This window comes from Crocodylus porosus, unplaced genomic scaffold (assembly GCF_001723895.1).
Source record: "Crocodylus porosus isolate Cpor-Errol unplaced genomic scaffold, CroPor_comp1, whole genome shotgun sequence".
NCBI lineage: Eukaryota > Metazoa > Chordata > Crocodylia > Crocodylidae > Crocodylus > Crocodylus porosus.
Window position 1 is genome coordinate 23,378,686 of NW_017728918.1, and position 18,808 is coordinate 23,397,493.

The following is an 18,808-nucleotide window of genomic DNA, read 5'->3' on the forward strand; positions in this document are numbered from 1 at the left end:
TCCTCAGCCTGACAAACCTGAAAGCTTGCTAAGAAATTTTTTTCTAACTATTTAAGTTGGTTGAATAAAAGCTATCAGATTCACCCAAAGAACCTTGTCTGCCTATGTCCTTAGACCAACATGGCTACAACCTACACCCCGGTTCTATAGTGAGCACTTGCGTGTCTGTGTTGAAGTATGGGTATCAAACTCAAACTGGTCAGTGGGCCATACTTTCACCAGTGGGGCTGCCAGAGGTCTGGTTTCTGACTGTCACTGCTGCCACTCACCTGTATAGCCAGGTGCTACTGATTTCTGTGGCCAGCAGTGATAAGGGATGATAAATTAGGCACCAGATACATAGAGGCCATGGCAGTGGTGTATTGAGGGTCCCTGGCACCTGGGGGGCAACACCTGCATTTGCGTCCCATCCAGGATGATCCGAGCAGGGTGTGGGGCTAGAGCAAATCAGCCTGTGCAGGGCCCTGCCTCTTTCCCCACAGCACATCTGTAGGGAAATTACCCGCGTGGCACACTGGCCACGAGGGGAGGGGCGCTGGCTGGAATTTCCAGCCGGAACTGCGGAACAAGCCCACAACCTGCTGGGCGGGGGGGTGGGCGACCCACACATCAAACATGGAGAAGCCCTGTCCTCGCTGGCCAGCCAGCGCCCCCCCTCAGTCAGTGCCTGGTGGCCATGGCCCTCTACCACGACCCCCACTGGCATGCTTCTGGGCCATGGCAACACTTCCTCCCTCATCAGTGTGAGGCTGATGAGAGGACTGAGGGATGTGACCCCCACAAATGGGCAACTCTTGTCCCCACTCCTTCATTCTTGCACCCCTGCCACCACAGACAGTGTGCAGGCAAGAGCTAGTGGTTGGATTTCATAGCTTTCACAGATTTCTAGGATCGGAAGGGACCTGGCAGATCATCAGGTCCGACCCCCTGCTCCAGGCAGGATAGAGCACTGGGGTTAAGTAACCCCAGCCAGATGCCTGTCCAATCTCTTCTTGAGAAGGGGTATGCGTCAATTCCCTTGGAAGCCCATTCCATATTCTTGCTTTGCACACTGGTGGCTCATGTTCATTTTTGCATCAGCCAGGACTCCGAAATCTCTTTCCACTGCCATGATGCTCAGAATGGTACCTCGCAATCTATACGTGTGCTGGAGATTCTTTCTCCCCAGGTGCAACACCTTGCATTTATCCCTGTTAAATCGCACCCTATTGTACCCATTTCCCCAATCTGTCCAAGTCTGCCTGAATTGACCTCTCATTTTTCATAGATTTTACCAATTTGAGAGGTAGTCCCTTAATATATATTATCCTTAATATATATTGGAACTGGGAGAAATTTGCTAAACAGAAGATGTTCTCCAATTATAAGTATGAGGTGTGAGAATGACATTTGTATGCTCAGACTTCAAATTCAGAGTTTTTTGGGTTTGAGTGCTTAAGTATGCAACTTTAACTCTGTGTACGTGCATGTGTGCATTCATTTTTATCAATAAGGTAGCTGAGGAAAAACAAAGCAAACTTTCTTCAGTTACACAAGATATACATGCTGGTTGAACATGCTTATGAAATATGTTTGACAAATACTGCTATTTCCACTGAGTAATTTATTCATTGAATAGTATTTACATTGTGAAAGTTATCTGTCAAGTAAATGAACCATTCAATACAAACTAGCAACATTATTTGAACAACTTGTTCCTGGCATATATTTTCTGGCATTTGACCCACTTAATAGTGGCATAACTAAGAGTAGAATTTGACCACAAGATCAGTTTTCCCTGGAAGTCACAACAGTTTTGTGCTTCTGACAGTGACTTCCTGACTGATTTTGTACATGTTGCTTCCATTGTCTTTTTGTTTTAGTTTCCTTATCTCAAAATTAAGACATAAATAAATATTTTCCCCCAGGAATGCTCCTAGGCCTAACAAAATATTGTATGCAAAATAATATGTAATTATCAATATCCTTCAGACCAGTCAGAAAAAATAGTAGAAGTAGAACTCAGAAGCTCAGCATCCTTCTTGCTATCCCAATATTCACTTGCAGCAGCGTAGGGCTACCGCCAGGCACCTAGGACAAGTGGAAGAAGCTGCTTCTGGTTTGTGATTGCAAACGTGGCAGCAGCTGCTTCTTTTGATCCCTTCTCCACAAGTCAGTTCCTGAGGCAGTGGCTCCTATCACCCCTCTTCTAGTTAGACCACTGTTCACTTGTAAATTATGGGGCTTTGATAAATACTATGAGGGGGTGGTTGTTTTGGAGATCATACCGTCATAGAAAATTAGGGTTTGAAGTGGGGGGGAAGTACCTGGAGCTAGGGTTAAGGGGAGAAGAGGGAAGCAGGGGTTGCATGCAACAGAGCTTGCCTGGTCCGTGGCTGCCCTTGTGACATACTGCATGGGACTGAGCCCTACCTGGGGCATCCCATGCCATGCTCATGTCCACACCCACCAGTCCCCACCCAGCCTGGGACCTAGCCAGCATGCAGCTTCTGGTGGGGCTGTTTCTAGTGAGGCCTCAGCTGGCCAGATGTTGCTCTGCTCCCCTCACCTCCAGTAGGAGCCACCCAACTGAAGTTTCCCCTGCCTGTCTGCCCAGGACAGCACAGCAGGGGCAGGAGTGGCAGGAGGAGACGCCACTGGAGGTGAGGGGAGCAGAACAGCAGCCAGCTAGCTGCAGCCACACTGGGAACAGCCCCACCAGAAGCTGCATGTGCTGGCCAGGGCCTGGCCTCGAGGGACTGTCTGCTCCCTTCACCTCCAACTGCTGCTCCTGCCCCTGCCCTTGTTGTGCACCTGGGTGGGAGGGCAAAAGGAAGCTTCAGCTGTGTGGCTCCTGCCCCAGCACGTGGGTCTCTGGCTCCAGTTCCTAGATGCCTTCCACCTGCTCCACCCACCCACAGGTAACTGCTCATCACCCCAGGCTGGCGGAGCACGTGGCAGGCAGCTGGGAGCTGGAGCTGGAGCTCCACACCTGGGGCAGCAGCCGCCCAGCTTAAACTTCCCCCCAACCCACCTGTAGCAGCGCAGCAGGGGCAGAAGCAGCAGCAACAGCTGGAGGTGAGGGGAGCAGAACAGCCTCACTGGCCCAAGCCCTAGCCAAAACATGCAGCTCCTGCTGGGGCTGTTCCTGGTGCACCTGTGGCTACCCAGGTGCTGTTCTGCTCCCCTCATCTGCAGCATCAGCAACTCCTCCTGCTCCTGCCCCTGCTGTGCTGCCCTGGGAGCTTCGGCTAGGCGGCTCCTGCTAGAAGCAAGAAGAGCAGAGCAGCCTCTGGCTGGCTGCAGCCACACTGGGAACAACCCATCAGAAGTTATGTGGTGGCTGAGTCCAGGTTGGTGGGTGCCAGTGGGAGCACAGCACAAGCTGCCCCAGCAGGAGCAGGTGGGACTTGGCCCCATATGGAGCATCACAGGGGCAGCTGTGGGCCAGATCCAGTCAGTTGGTGGGCCATGTCTGGCCCCCGGGCTGTATTTTGTCCACCCCTGATATATGGTCTAGCTCTAACTTCTTTGGGTCCACCCTTCAGGTAGCTGAAGGTTGTTATTAAATCCCAGCTCAGTCTTCTCTTCTGAAGTCTAAATAAGCCTGGGTCTACCTGCCTGTCTTCAGAAGTCATGTGTCCCAGCCCTCTAACCATTTTCATTGCCCTCTGCTGAACTCTGTCCGATTTATCCACATCCTTTCTGTAAGTGGGGGCCCCACAACTGAACACAGTACTCCAGATGTGGCCTCACCAGTGCCAAATAGAGGGCAATAATCACTTCTCTTGATATTCTGGCAATGCTCCTACTAGTGCAGCCCAGGATGCTGTTAGCCTTCTTTGCACAAGGGCACACTGTTGGATCATATTCATCTTATTGTTCACTGTAACACCCAGGTCCTTTTCTGCAGAGCTGCTGCTTAGGCAGTCAGTCTCCAGTCTGTACTGGTGTATGGGATTGTTTTGTCCTAAGTGAAAGACTTTGCACTTATCTTTATTGAACCTCATGAGATTTATTTTGGTCCAATCCTCCAATTTGTTGAGATATTTCTGAATCCTAGTCTTGACCTCTAGCATATTTACTACTCCCCACCACTTGGTGTCCTCTGCAGACTTTCTGAGAGTATACTCCACTCCATCTTCCAGATTGTTGATGAAGATATTGAACAAAATTGGCCCCAGCACTGACCCCTGGGGCACCTCATTTGATACTAGCTGCCAGCTAGAAATTGATCCATTAATTACTACCCTATAAGCCCAAAAATCCAGCCAGTTTTCTATCCTCCTTACAGTTTATTCACACAACCCATACTTCCTCAGCTTCTTTGCTAGAATGCTGTGACATACCATATCAAATGCCTTACTAAAGTCAAGGTATATCATATCCACTGTCCTACCTATATCCACAGAGCCAGTGCTCTCATCATAGAAAACAACCAAGTTGGTCAGGCATCACTTGCCCTTGGTGAATCTATGCTGACTGTTCCTAATCACCTTCTTCACCAACAGCTTAAAAATGGGTTCTTTGATATTCGGCTCCATGAGTTTTCTAGGGACTGAGGTGAGGCTGACCACTCTGTAGTTCTCCAGATCCTCCTCCTTCACTTTCTTAAAGATGGGCACTATATTTCTTCTTTTCAAATCAACTGGGACCTTTTCCAGTCAACGCAAGTTTTCAGAGATAATTGCCAGTGGCTCTGCAATCACATCAGCCAACTCCCTCGGCACCCTTGGGGGCATTGCATCTGGCTTCATGGACTTGTACTTGTCCAGCTTTTCTAAACAGGGCTTAACCTATTCCTTCTTCACTGTTCACTGCTCAGTCCCTGCCCAACTTGTGCTGTCAGGTGCAGTAGCTGACTTTTTCTGTGAAGACTGGGGTAAAAAAGGTGTTGAGTTCTTCAGCCTTCTCCTCATCATCTGTCACTAGGTTGCCTCCCCCATTCAGTAATGGACCCACACTTTCCACGATCCTCCTCTTGCTACCAAAATACTTGTAGAAACCCTTTTTGTTACCTGCATGTCCCTATCTAGCTGCAACTCCGACTGTGTTTTGACTTTCTTGATTTCATCCCTGCATACCCAGACAATATTTTTATACTTCTCCCTAGTAGTTTGGCCATGTTTCCACTTCTTGTAAGCCTCCTTTTTTATGTTTTAGCTCATTGAAGAGTTCCCTGATCAAGCAAGTTGGTCTTCTGCCATACTTGCTAGTTTTCCTGTGCAAAAGAATGGTTTGTTCCTCCTCTCTCAGTAAGGTTTCTTTAAAGTACAACCAGCTCTCCTGGATTCCTTTACGCCTTAAACTGACCTTCCAGGGGATCCTGCCCATTAGTTCCCTGACTGAGTCAAAGTCTGCTTTTACTCTGCTGCTCTACTTCCTTTTGTCAGGATCCTGAATTCAATCATCTTGTGGTCACTGCTGCCCAAGCTGCCATCCACTTCTGCATTCCCCACCAATTCTTCGATGTTTGTGAGCAGGTCAAGAAGAGGGTGGTCCCTTGTTGGCCTCTCCAATACTTGCACTAAGAAGGTGTCCACAGCACTCTCCAAAAACTTCCTGGATTGCCTATGCAGTTACAAAAGGCAGGTGTGTAATTACAAAAGACAGGTATTGCCCTCCCAGTCGATGTCAGGGTGATTAAAGTCCCTGATGGGAGCCAGGGCCTAGATCTGGAAACTTCTTCTAGCTGCTTGAAGAAAGCCTCACTCACCTCATCCTCCTGGTCTGGTGGTCTATAGCAGACCCCCACCATGACATCACCCTTGTTGCTCTCCCCTTTGACACTAACTAAGAGACTCTCAACAGGCCTGTCTCCAGTTTTATACTGGCACTCTGAGCAATCATACACAGCTATTTTGTATAAAGAGTAACTCCTCCTCCTCTTCTCCCCTGCCTGTCCTTCCTGAACAGTTTTTACCTATCCATGACCATAACTCTGTCATGTGAGCTATCCCATCAAGTCTTTCTTTTTCTAGTTACATCATAGTTCTGTGACTGTGTGAGGATTTCCTGTTTTTCCTGCTTGTCTCCCAGACTCCATGCATTCAGGTACGGACATCTGAGATAACGAGCCGATTGCTCCACTTTCTCAGGAAGAATGAGAAGGCCTTCTCCTGCTTATGCTTCTTCTAGGTCACCTGCTTCCCCATTTACCTCAGGGCTTTTGTCTCTATCCCCTAGCAAACCTAATTTAAAGTGCTCCTCAATAGGTTAGCAAGCCTATCTGTGAAGATGCTCTTCCCTCTCTTCATTAGGGGGATCCTGTCTCTTTCTAGCAATTCTTCTTGGAGCAACACCCCATGATGGAAGAAACCAAAGCCCTGCTGCTGACACCATCTGTGCAGACATACTTTGATCTTCAGGATGAATGTGCTCCTGCCCAGGCCCTTCCTTTGGACTGGAAGCATCTAGGAGAACACCACCTGAGTCTCTCTCTGTCCCCTTCATCTTGTACCCAGAGCCATGTAATCTCTTTTGATCTGCTCAGGGTCCTTCCTACCTGTTTCACTGGTGCCCACATGAATAAGCAGCATGGAGTAGTAGTCAGATGACCAGATGAGTCTCACTAATCCTTCCATGACATCTTGGACCTGATCTTTAGGCAAGTCAGCAGATCTCCTGAAACAACAGGTTAGGCAGGCAGATAGATGCTTCCATCCCCCAGAAGGGAGTTGCCACTCACCTGTCACTTGCTCTTGGTGGCTGTGCTTTCTATCCTCCCAACCTTGGGGAGGCCTGGCCTGGCCTTTCTGTTAATGGAACATGTGCTTTCTCCTCTGTTTCAAGGTCTCCACATCTTTTCTCCAGCCAAACTGCTGAAGGTGGGGATAAAGACTTCTGGTTCCTGACAGAGGTTGGAAGCTTACAGTTTTCACCTTTTTGAGAGTCCATGTCCTCTTCCTTCTCCAGCTCCACCTCTGGCAGTCCTTCCACCACAGCTCTAGATCAACATATTGTATTAGAAGTCCTATCCAATTCCAGTCACTTTCCCAGCCAATTTCACATACAACTGAATTGTGTGTATGTGTGTGTGTATATATGCGCATATATATATATATATATATATATATATAAAATGCACACATTCTTCCCGATTCTGAGTACATTTTAAACATTATTTAAGTGGTTGATAACACTGAAGAACTAATTTTCATGTACACTGCATCTTTGTTATCGCACTCACTGCAAGGCCCCTTTTACTGTATCATATAAAGGATATTTTATATAATGCTTTGACTTGCCTTAGCTAACTTGTTAGCTAAGGCTGACCTACTTTTTGTCACCTTTCCTTTGCAAGACAATGACTAAATCAGAATCAGGACTTGCTTGTCCAGAACTGCATTTCAGTTGGCTGACTAGGCATTTCTGATATCACAGCTGTGGAGTAGCTTCCACTTCACATACAAACCCCTACACCTTTTTGGAATACGAGAAAGATATAAAGACAGAGTATGTTGTGCATGGGAGGCAAAAAGACTGAATGCTATGAGATCTTTTAGCATTCTTAACTTTGACATAAGTGAATTTTTAAACTGATTTATGAATCTAGATTGTTATACTGTGGATATCCTTGTAGATTGCTAGTTACCTAACTTAGTAAAGCAATGAGTTTCTGCCAAGCAAAATAATTCAGAATATTTTCAGTTAACCCCCTCTCCCCCGCCAAAATATATATTCATTCAGTCACAGCCCTTCCAGTGAAGTGACAGTTGGAACAGACATGATGGCATGATAATAAAAAGACATTTCATTATAAACAGAGCAGCATTTAAAGTCTCTACAGACTGTCAAGTGATGAGTGCAGTATTATGAATGCCAGTGTTTCATTGCTGCTGATTGCATTAATTTTCATTGTATGGGTATTACAAGCCCATCTGAGGACTGGGTTGTAAACTCAGACAATCCTAAAAGTGAATTATAAACACTTTCTCATTATCTTACTGAAATTAAGCAACCTCCAATAGAGTTAGGACCTATATGCCTAAATAGCTATTTTAAAAATACAGGCCTAAGTCCTTTCCAGTCATTGGTACCGACTTTATTTTTGCTGGGGAGAGAGGTGGGGCTAAGATGATGGACATGTGGAAACTTTTATGCATTTCAGGTAACAGCCCTCTTCCCAAGGGGGGGGGCAGGTCCCTCAGGCCCCTACGTACTTGACACCTCTGTTTCAAATTTAACAGGCCAGTTTTATTTCATTCTATAGCTTTCACTTTAGCCCTGTTAGGTCCATTACTTTCAGAAGTTTGTTTACTCCAACATACAGTGACAAATCATACGGAGCAATATGGAACTAGCTGGCTGTGTAGCTGGACATCGTATTAATCTCAAGAGACCAATTAGAATGCTTCTATTTTGTGTCACTTAGGTGTTATTAATGAAGCCATGATAATTTACATATCAGTATATTTTGTTTCTGAGCCAGCAAAAATCAACTTTTTAAGCAAGCATTTGAAAAATGATAATATTTTTTATAATTTGCCTATGTTTAATGTAAAACAACTTTCTATTATGATATTTTAATAAAATATACATAGCTGTCAGATTCAGGACTGTTTTTTCGGTCTGCCTGTGAGCCCTTCAGCTACTCAAATATTATTCAACAAATAATGTATTCACCAGGTTTCACCATTATTCACTGAATGCATTATTTGAAGCAAACTCTTTTTTCCCCGCAGTCAAGCAACTGTGAGTACAACTTGTCCAAAATGCCAGAATACATGCCTGCCTTTTGTATGTCCCTAAAAAATGACAGTTCCCTCAGTTTAGACTTACAACACTGGTTTTTGTACCCTTTTTTTTCAGTTTGCTTAACTTCATTACTAGAATTTATTAATATCAGAAATGTAGAATCACTTAATGGTGACTGCCAGTGTTGTTTATGCTACAGGAATTAATTTCTGGTCTTTCACAGCTTCCCATGCTGCTAGCTTTCTGAATCATTCACTTTGCAACTTGCTTCCTCATTATGTGTGTTTATCTATATGAGTATTTATATGGCCACCACCATCACTGTAGTACCAACCACCTGCATCCCATCTGTGTACACTGAAATATAGTCAAATGGGGTAATACATGCTTTAAGAAAAAGCAAAATATATATGTTCCTTTTAGATTACTTTTATTTTAGATTAAGTAAAAAACACAAGCCAGTCAAGAACAAATATGCAGTTGCTATGTCTGAGGTGTAGATAAATTAATGAACCTGTCTCTAGTACTCTAAATCAGTGGTTTTCAATCTGTGGTATGCTGACCTCTGGGCATTCACAGACTATGTCTAAGGGGTCTGTGAAAAATGACTATGATGAATCAAAAGTATATGAATACCAACACTTACAGTTCAAAGGGGATGTTACCTCCATTCAGAATTTCCAAAGGGGTCCATACATCCTTTGAAATGAAAAAATTCTACTCTAAATTCAAAACCCTTCATGAATTCTAAATTCTCATGTTGTGCCTATAGTCTTTCCACCTAGAAAATACATAGGAGTTTTTTTTCTGAAAGCCCTAGGTAAGATTTTGGATATCAGTTTTATTTTTATGAAGTGAAAAGTCCTACAAGTGCACAAAAGCATTAAAAAGGCACAGTTATGTTTCAGATTGAAATAATACCCCCTTATTATGTTATATTACCATGTAATAACATGACAAGAAACAAAACTATACATGCTCACTGGGTATGCCTACACCTGCAAATAATCCAGCAGAAGTTTACTCTAAAGTACTGTACAGTAAACTCCCCTGGGTACACATCTACATGTACAGGGATGCAAAAGCAGATTTGCTGCTTCTAGCAGCAGACTGCTCCCGCTCCCTGCAGCCCTGCACTGAGCCACTGCAGCAGCCAGGGGGAGATCTAGGCTCCCCCTGGGTGCTAGCCCAGGGGCTGGCAGGGATCATGGGGTCAAGAGACAGCTGTCTTCTGGCAGGGGCTGGGACATTGATCCCTGCCCCCAGGAACAGCCTGCTATTGGGGTGGGCTCTGCCACTGGAGCCTAGACAGAGACAAAGTCCTCCTGCCCCAGCAGCAAGGAGCTCCCAACCCTGCTTCACGACCATGGAGCTGGAGCTGGGAGATCCTTTACTCCCGGCACAAGCTCCACAGTGGCAGGGCCCAGAATGGGAGATTGTTATCTCCCAGCCTGGGCCCTGCAACCATGGAACTTGGGCTGGGAGATAAGGATCTCTCAGCCTGGGCCCCGTGACTGTGGGGCTCAGGTTGCTCCCAAGGGTCTTCCAGCTCCCAGTCCCCAATCATGAAGCAGGGACTGGGAGTTCCCTGTTACCCGGGCAGGGGGACATTGTCCCCACCCAGGCTCTGGTGATGATGTCCACCCTGGCAGCAGGCATCTCCTGGGGGCAGAGAACAGTCTGCCACCCCCTGCTGCCCAGCTGATCAGGCATCTACACATGTGCTACTATGCAGTAAATAATCTCAAGTAAATTTGCTACTTGCATTTGCAGGTAGCAAATTTACTCATGATTAGAGCAAATTACTGCACAGTAAATGTCTGTATGTGTAGAGTGATGCTTACTGCACAGCAATGAGCTGTAATCTCAAGTAAAGTGTCTTGTGTAGAGAAGCCTAGTAATGATTATAAACTCCTAGCCTGGAATTATGCAACCACTGTGATAAGGAACCTGATTTCCCATCTCTGTAGCACTGATAAAATTCTCTTCATCTTAGTAGATGAGGAATCAGTTTTATTGTAGTGTAAGGGCCTGGATAGTTGTTCTCTAGGGCCCTTCCACTGGCCTAAGAAGATTTAAAGCTGATCCAGGCTAGCAGATGGAGTGACAGAGAACCTCTCTTAGTAGAACTGATTTTTAATATAAATTGTATTGAACATATTCATTTAAAATTTCTCTTTATTACTGTGTATAGGATTACATCTTGTAGAAGTTTAAGTGCATCCAGATGAACCTGCATGTGCCTCTTGCTGCATCTCAAAGCAGTTTGAGACATGGCAAGAGGCATGTTGGGAACCAAGACATGTTCCCCAAGCTGCATATTTGCAGAAAGTGCTCAAAAATTGATATCTGGATATCCAGGTATCAAAAAACAGTCCCCAGAAAAGGAACAGAAAGGAACAGACAACCAGACACTCAGGTCTTCCAAAGAAATGCTCTGGTAGCTGGCCAGACTATCTCTATGCCTGCCCCTTCCCCTGATGCTGCAGCACACTGCCTGCTCATACAGCGCAAACAGTGATGCAGGCTGTGGAGACCTGGACGCAGGCTCCCTTCCAGATAAGTAGCAGGTGCGTGGGAGGGTTGTGAGGGTGTGGGGGATCATGGGGGGCAGCTTGGAAGGGGTGGTTCCCCCACCTGCCCACTGTAGGGATCACATGCCCCCCATATGTCCCACAAGCCCCCCTGCAGGATCCCAGCCCCCCCCTGCAGGGCCCACATGCCCCCCCTTGCAGGGCCCCAGTCCCCCCACATGGCCCACAGCTCACCCACAGCAGAAGTGGCCATCGGGGCTTTAAAAGCCCCCCATGCAGCATGGAGCAGCACGGCTCAGGCACCTGGCATTGCTTGTGCCATATTGTGTGGGCCTGGTCAATTTCGGTGTAGTGCCGTGTGCCTCTGGGCAGCTTCAGGCCACTTGGGCTGTCACCTGGGGCTTGTGGGGACTGCCTGTCACACCGAGTTGGGTTCTGTATGCACAGAACTGGCCTGGCCTGATGGTGCATGGGGCCTGTGTACACAGGACCCAACCTGACATCACAGGTGGTCCTTGCAAGTGGTGCAGGACCCCATGTGATAGCCTGAGCAGCGCAGAGCTGCCCAAAGGTGCAGACAGTACACTGAGCCAGGTTGGGCCCATGTGATATGGTACAAACGGCGATATGGTACAAGCAGCACTGGGTGCCAGGCAGCTGGGGCTGAGCCATACTGACTTACACCATATGGGGTGGTGGGGGCTGTGCCAGGAAGCCCCAAGTTCCCTGATGGCTGCTGCTGCTGCAGGTGAGCTGTGGGCTATGCAGGGGGGCTGGAACCCTGTGGGGGGCATGTGGATCCTGGAGGGGGGGCTGGGGCCCTGCAGGGGGCAGTCCATGTGCTGTGCGGGGGGGGCTGTGCCCTGTAGAGGAGTAGATGAGCCACCTCTCCTGAGCAGTGCCCCCAAATACAGTCCCCCCCACACCCACAGTCCCCCACAATCCCCCCACACCCACTCACACACCCACCCACATCCCCCTACACTCCTTCCCACACCACGCCTGAAAACCCCACATTCCCCCCACCCCATCATACACCCATTGTGGCTGCAGCTGTGGAGCAGGGGCAGCTGTCCTCATATCCTAGTTAATGAAGGGGTCAAAGGGAGCACTAATTGTTCTATGATAAGAAAATCAAAAGAAAATATCAAAACATATAGATATTTAGAATGTATTTTATTATGAACATAGAGATATTGTAGGCTTCCAAATTCCTTTAGCATTGTAAATATATCAATAAACATTTCCCAATTCATCTCTCATCTCTCTCTGTCTCTCTGTCTGTGTGTGTGTGTTTGTGTGTGTGTGTGTGTATATACACACACACACACACGTATATATGATGACAGGTGATCACTTGTGAACAAGTAAGGTTGTCTTCCAAGAACCTTAATACTGAGTCCACAGGTGGCTCCATAGCCCAATTCTAGATCCGCATGTCTTGTTTCAGTGAGGACAGGTGTTTCCAGGAGGGATGGGCACTGTGTTGCTGCATTGTTCTTTTCACCTGTTCCTTTTTTCCTCTTCTGCCTGTTGATGAGCTGTTTCATAGTGTTGAGGTTCCTCCCAAAGAGCCTTCCTCCATTTTGGTCAGTCCTGTGCAACGGTCTCTCAAGTGTTGATATCAATGTTACACCTCTTCATATTTGCCTTCAGGGTGTCTTTGAAGCACTTTCTTTGCCCTCTGCTACTTCACTGACCTTCTTTCAGCTATGAGAAAAAGATTCTCTTTGGAAGGTGGGAGTCAGGCGTGCAAACAATATGTCCTGTCTAGTGAAGTAGGTTTTGGATGATCATGGCCTCAATGCTGTTGGAATTTGCTTTGGCCAAGATGCTGATGTTTGTACATCTATCCTCCCAGCTAATCTGAAGGAACTTGTGAAGGCACCATTGGTGGTACTTTTCCAACCTCTTCAGATGTTTTCTGTATGTGGTCCACGTCTCCGAGCCATACAGCAGAGTTGGAATGACAATGGCTCAATAAACCAATAGCTTTATTTCAGCAAAGATGTCGTTATTTAAGAAGACTCTCTTACTCACACATCCAAAGGCTGACCTCAAACATTTCAAGCAGTATTGTATTTCCACTTTGATGTCTGCCTTTGATAAAAGATGGATTCCAAGATAGGTGAAGTGATCCATGTTTTCCAGCAATTCTATATTGATTTGACTGGGGCAGGGGGTTGTTTCTCCATTTGGAGCTGGTTGGTACAGGACTTGTGTTTTCCTGATGTTTAGAGTTAGGTCAAGAGTCTCATAGACTTCCAAGAATACTTTAAGAATGGTTTGGAGGTCCATTTCATATTGAGCAATGACAGCTTTGTTATCCACACACTGCAGCTCCATTATGGATGTTGTTGTGTTCTTCATTTTGGACCTCAGTCTGTTGAGGTTGAAAAGTCTTCCATCTATCCTATACACAATTTTGATTCTAGGTGGGAGGTTTCTGTTGATGAGGTGCATTCTGGTGGAGATGAAGATGGAAAACAAAGTTGGAGTGATGATGCAACATTGCTTCACTCCAGTTTTCACTTCAAATGGTTGTTTGATTCCCATTGCTGAGAACCCTTGCTGACATGTTGTCATGGAGAAGTCTCAGAACACTGATGAACTTGTTTGGGCAGCCAATTTTGGACAGGATTTTCCATAGGGCTTCATAGTTTGCAGAATCGAAGGTTTTAGAGAGGTCGAAGAAGGCCAAATAGAGAGGTCAATTTTGCTCATGACACTTCTCCTGGATTTAATGTGTTATAAAGATCATGTCCAAGATGGTCTAAAGCTGCTTTGAGATGCTGGAAGAATTTCTTCCACAAGTGGGAGAAGGCAGTTAGTGAGGATATAGGTGTTGACTTTCCCCAGGACTGTCCTTAGGCGGGGCTGAATTGCGGCAACTGCCCCAAGCCCCATGCTTTGGAGGGCCCCACAGAGCCAGGTGGGGAGGCCACAGCTGCTGTGTTTTATGTTTAGCGTCCCCTCCCACCCAGTGAGTTGGACATCTCTTTGTTTGTTCTGGCTGGAAGTTCCAGCCACCGCCCCTCCCACCATGTCTGGTGTGCTGAGGCTTTCACTCCCAGAGTAAGTGTGTCGTGGGATGGGGAGAGGGGGTCCATGCAGGCTGCTTTGCTGTGGGCCCCACACCCTGCTGGGATCATCTTTGACTTTCCCAGCAGTAGCCAACAGTGAGATTCCATGGTAGTTTCCGCAATCAGCTCTGTCCCCCTTCTTGAAAATTGTAACAATCAAGGCATCCCTGAGGTCGGCTGGGATTTCTTCCTTGTTCTAGATTTTAAGGATGAGGACGTGAAGGTGACATGTAAGTTGTTCTCCTCCTCCTTTGAAAATCTCTGCAGGTATTCCATCAACAATGGCTGCCTTGTTATTCTTCATTTTCCCGATGTCACTGCCAACCTCTGCCAGGGTAAGTGGCAAACCAAGGTCTTCTCTGATTGCTTTTTGTGGAACATTGTTGATCTTATCTTCATCGACAGTTGAGTCATGATGCTGAACATTCTCAGAGAAGGTGGACCATCTGAAACTCGCTCTCTATCTTGAAACTGATGTTCAAGGAACTGCTTGCCTCCAGAGGGAATCTCCACCTGTGTCTGGATGATACTTGTGAGTAAGCTACCTGAGATCTAACTAAATCAAGGGCAGGCAAAATGCGGCCTGCGGGCCAGATGCAACCCACCAGGTCATTCTATCTGGCCTGTGGGCCCCCTAAAAAATTTAGAAAATTAATATTTATCTACCCCTGGCTACCTGTCATGTGGCCTTCGATGACTCGCCAAAGCTCAGTAAGCAGCCCTCCACCCGAAATAATTGCCCACCCCTGAACTAAGTATATAGTTTGCAGTAACACAGATGTATAATCAAAGGCTACCATGCCACTGTTTGCTCTAAGGAATTTAGGCTCTGATATCTAAGGGCTCTGATATTGCTCTACCCTTTACCCTATTCCAACTTACTCCTTGTAACCAGTAAAGTTCTCCTTTGTATCTAGCATGGGAGACTCATTGGGAGTCTAGATTATGCCTTGGGGTCTCCTTGGTTCAGCTGACTATGGGAGACCACTATTTGTGCTTCAGACTGAGGGAAGCACCCCAAGTTCTTGTAGTGGATCAAGTACTCTTAAGAACTACTAGGCCTGTGTTTCCCAGGGGATGCAGGTCCAAGATCAGTCCAGACTGTGGATGGTGGTGGTGTTACCCCCAGGCTTGTGCCAGGGGTCCAGGAAGGGGTCAACCAGATGTGAGGCACCCCCAAGGAGGCACTTGGAACCTGGAAGGTGTCTGGGCACAGTGAGGCAGGCGGCTCAACACAGGAGCACCGCCTACTGGCCTGCCACAGGTTGCAGCCAACTTACCCCCAAAAGCTCTGAGAACAAGCCAGCAGCGAGAAGTAGCCAAAGTCAGGAAGGGGTCTGGCCATCTTCTCCCCAGAAGCTCCTGAGACCAAGCTGGCAGCAACCAGCAGCAGCAGGAACCTGGGACAGGAAGGGCCGTGGCCAACTTCATCCCAGAGGCTCCTCCTCCAGAGGCTCCTGAGGGCAAGTAGCCTTGAGCTGCTTGCCAGGGCAGCTTTTTATACTTCCTGGGCCAGCACAGCACAGTTTTTTAAACTGCTAGGTCCAGCACAGGTGCTGGCCCCAGGCTCTAGCTCCTCCTGGCTGCATATCTGGGAGGAGCTGGGCAGGGTTATTTTACGTCATGTGGCACAACTTGCCCCATACCAAAGTGCATGTCTGGGCAAGTGTGCTGAGGCAAAAATCCCTGGCTCAAATTTGTGTCACTGCTACATGAGCTGCTGCAAGCGCACGTGCCCGCATGTGTGGACTTGCCCAGTGATTTCAAACAAGGATAAATATAAAGATTTTCCATTAAACTCTTATGAAATCCGACAGGTGAAACCATAGAAGTAATACCCCAGACATGGACTCATGGTAAAGTTCTAATAGAAGCAGATGGACTTGGCCCAAAAAATTTCCTTGAGGACAAATATAATAATTGAGTTTATCTGGAAAAGAAAAGAAAGATGTCAGAGAAAGCAGAAAGAAAACCACAGAATAACTAGTGGTATGGTCCTAAAAATAAACTGAGAAAGTGATTTGAGCATGAGTCTGGGGTGATAGAGGCTTTGGCCATGAGTAAAGAATCTATCTTCTGTTGCTTGATTCTTGCCATGTTCAGGGAACCAGAACATTGTACATTCTTTGTAATAAACAAGGTTGCATCAAAGATACTTGAGTTCATCATCAGTTCTTTTCCTACTGAATAAAACTTGCTAAATCCCAAACTTTGACTAAACCTGTGGATCTAAAAGTGAGAACTGTTTCCTGGTAACAAGTTAAAAGAGGTACTTTGTGTTTGGCATGATGTTGGCTCACCTAATATCCAACCTTTCATTCATTTTGCACCCAAAAATGTGAGACTGTGAAAGTCTCACTGTATTTTTGCATGCAGCAAAAATGAAGACTTAGCCACACATGATTTTTACGCTTTGAGAAACAAAGGTGTTATCGTTTATAAGAAAGCTTGGGAGATTATATTATATGTCTTATATTACATAGAATACATCATATTTTCCTAACAAATTTCTTCTAAGGTTTATTTCATATTTGTTCAAATTTTCAGAGTTGCTTTCAACCTCTGAAAAATCTTTGGGCTGTAATTGGAAATGCTGAATCAGCTGTGAAATGTAGCTGCTGACTTAATGATATTAATTGATATACCTATGTAAATTTTTTGGAGTATTTAGTGAAATTGTTTCAAATGACATTTAATTTGTCACTTAAAGTACAATAATTAGTGATAGTTTATGAAAGAAAGTCATTGTGACTTCACATGAAGTATTTAAAAAGTATAATTACTTTGAATATTGTAATATTGAATAGCCACATTTATAAGAAAAAATAGTACTGCAAATGTTAAATTTGAGTTAAATTAATTTGGACAGATATTCTCCTTTGCTATTCAGTGGGAATGTTCTTGTATCAGCAAAAATAGAACAGAAAGCTATATTAAAAAGGAGCAGTGTTCCCGAACAGGCTGATATTTTCACTTCTCTTTAGGCCAATAGCAGGCCTTCTGTGTAGAAATGGTTGTTTTCCAACTCCTATCAGAAGTCAATGGAAAGAGTCCCATTGAATTCAGCAGAAGCTGGATTGGTCCCCAACTGTAATTTTGGCTCAGACTGAGATGAGCCTGGTTGTGTGATATGTAATTTGCTTGAATTAGAAAAATCCCAAGGGAAAAAGGCTGCATTCTACATCAGGGGTGCATCCCATTTGAGACACTACAAGTCACACACGGCACAAGGGCACCTATTTACCCCACTGTTTATTAGCAGCATGGTGGGGTTTTTTACACTGACAGAGCCTGGGACACACAGCACAGGAGGATTGCTCCAAGATAACCCGGAGAAGGCAGCAGCAGTGGAGCCAGAAGCCAGGACCATGATTCTTAAGTGGGAATGGCCCTTTTTGAGTTCACCTGAGGTTTTTTTTCTGCTTTTTATTTTTCTGTTTGTTGGATGAGGGTCCCTAACACACCAGGAAGGCCACAAAAGGGAGAGATTATCTCCTCATGAAAGCAAGTTGATCCTGACTCTGAAGAGCCAGGGCAAGGTAGAGACCCTTAGAAAAAAATGATTTTGAGTTGACTGACCCTGAACTGGGGAGGAACTGATTTTTTCTGACTGTCTCAGAAGTACTTGAGCATAGGAGTATTTGAAAGACTGAGGTAATGTGATTGGCCTAGGAACTGGACAGAATCAATTTTTGCGGGTTTTTTTCTTTGGGATTAATTAGTGGATTTTGCTGTGGATGATTTAATTTGATTAACCCAGGAATCTGGGATGAATGGATTCTACTAAATTGTCTCATGGATGCCTAATAAACTTAGTAGGATTGATTAGCCCAGGACCAGGAATGAATTGATGTCAGGTGGATGCCTCGCGGACTCTAAAGGGACTTAGTAACTGATCTGTCTAGGAGTCTGCAAGGAATTGGTTTAGGAATGGACTCAAAAATCCCAAATAAAGGGGTCTAACTCCTAAAATGCATTTTGTGAATGATGAATACCATCTAGTGGCATCTCTAGCTGGCACAAGATCCAGGTCCTGATGTGTGCTATTCCGAATGTGGTTAGGATGGGGCATAAGGGGAGGAGGAACCCCACAAAAAAGATCCTATCTGGGAGACCCAGCAGAAGTCGCTGTCCAGCCTCTATCCATCTCCCAAGGTTTTAAAAAAGGAAACCCATACATCATGTTGTGGGTTAGAGAAGGACATCAGAGGTTGGAAGTGGCAAGATCATCTGGTTTTCCCCCATAGATGACTCCAGCAAATTGTCAAGAAGGTGGGGACCCCTGCCTTATAGCACCAGCTACTAACCATCTGGCCAGCCAGAGCTATGCTCTGGCTTCCTGCCAGGCTCCAGGCATCTGACTTAACACTACTGCTACCCCAGAAAGCCCCCAGAACCTCAGGTAAGGCTGCTAGGGAGAGCACAGGTGCTGGCCCCAGCCTTCCCTACCAAACCTGGGTCAATTTACCACTTGCCAGAGAACACATGAAAGGGCATGCCCAGGGACAAATAGCA

General features: G+C 46.0%; 1 long non-coding RNA gene across 1 annotated transcript; it reads right to left on the reverse strand.

Annotated features, from left to right (window-relative positions):
* Positions 1-1,071: 1,071 nt before the first annotated feature.
* On the reverse strand, positions 1,072-15,808 carry LOC109312193. Its single transcript, XR_002101727.1, has 3 exons — positions 15,678-15,808; positions 5,832-5,835; positions 1,072-1,086 (listed from the first exon to the last, which is right to left on the reverse strand). It is a non-coding gene; the product is annotated as an uncharacterized LOC109312193 (long non-coding RNA).
* Between the last annotated feature and the right edge of the window lie 3,000 nt (positions 15,809-18,808).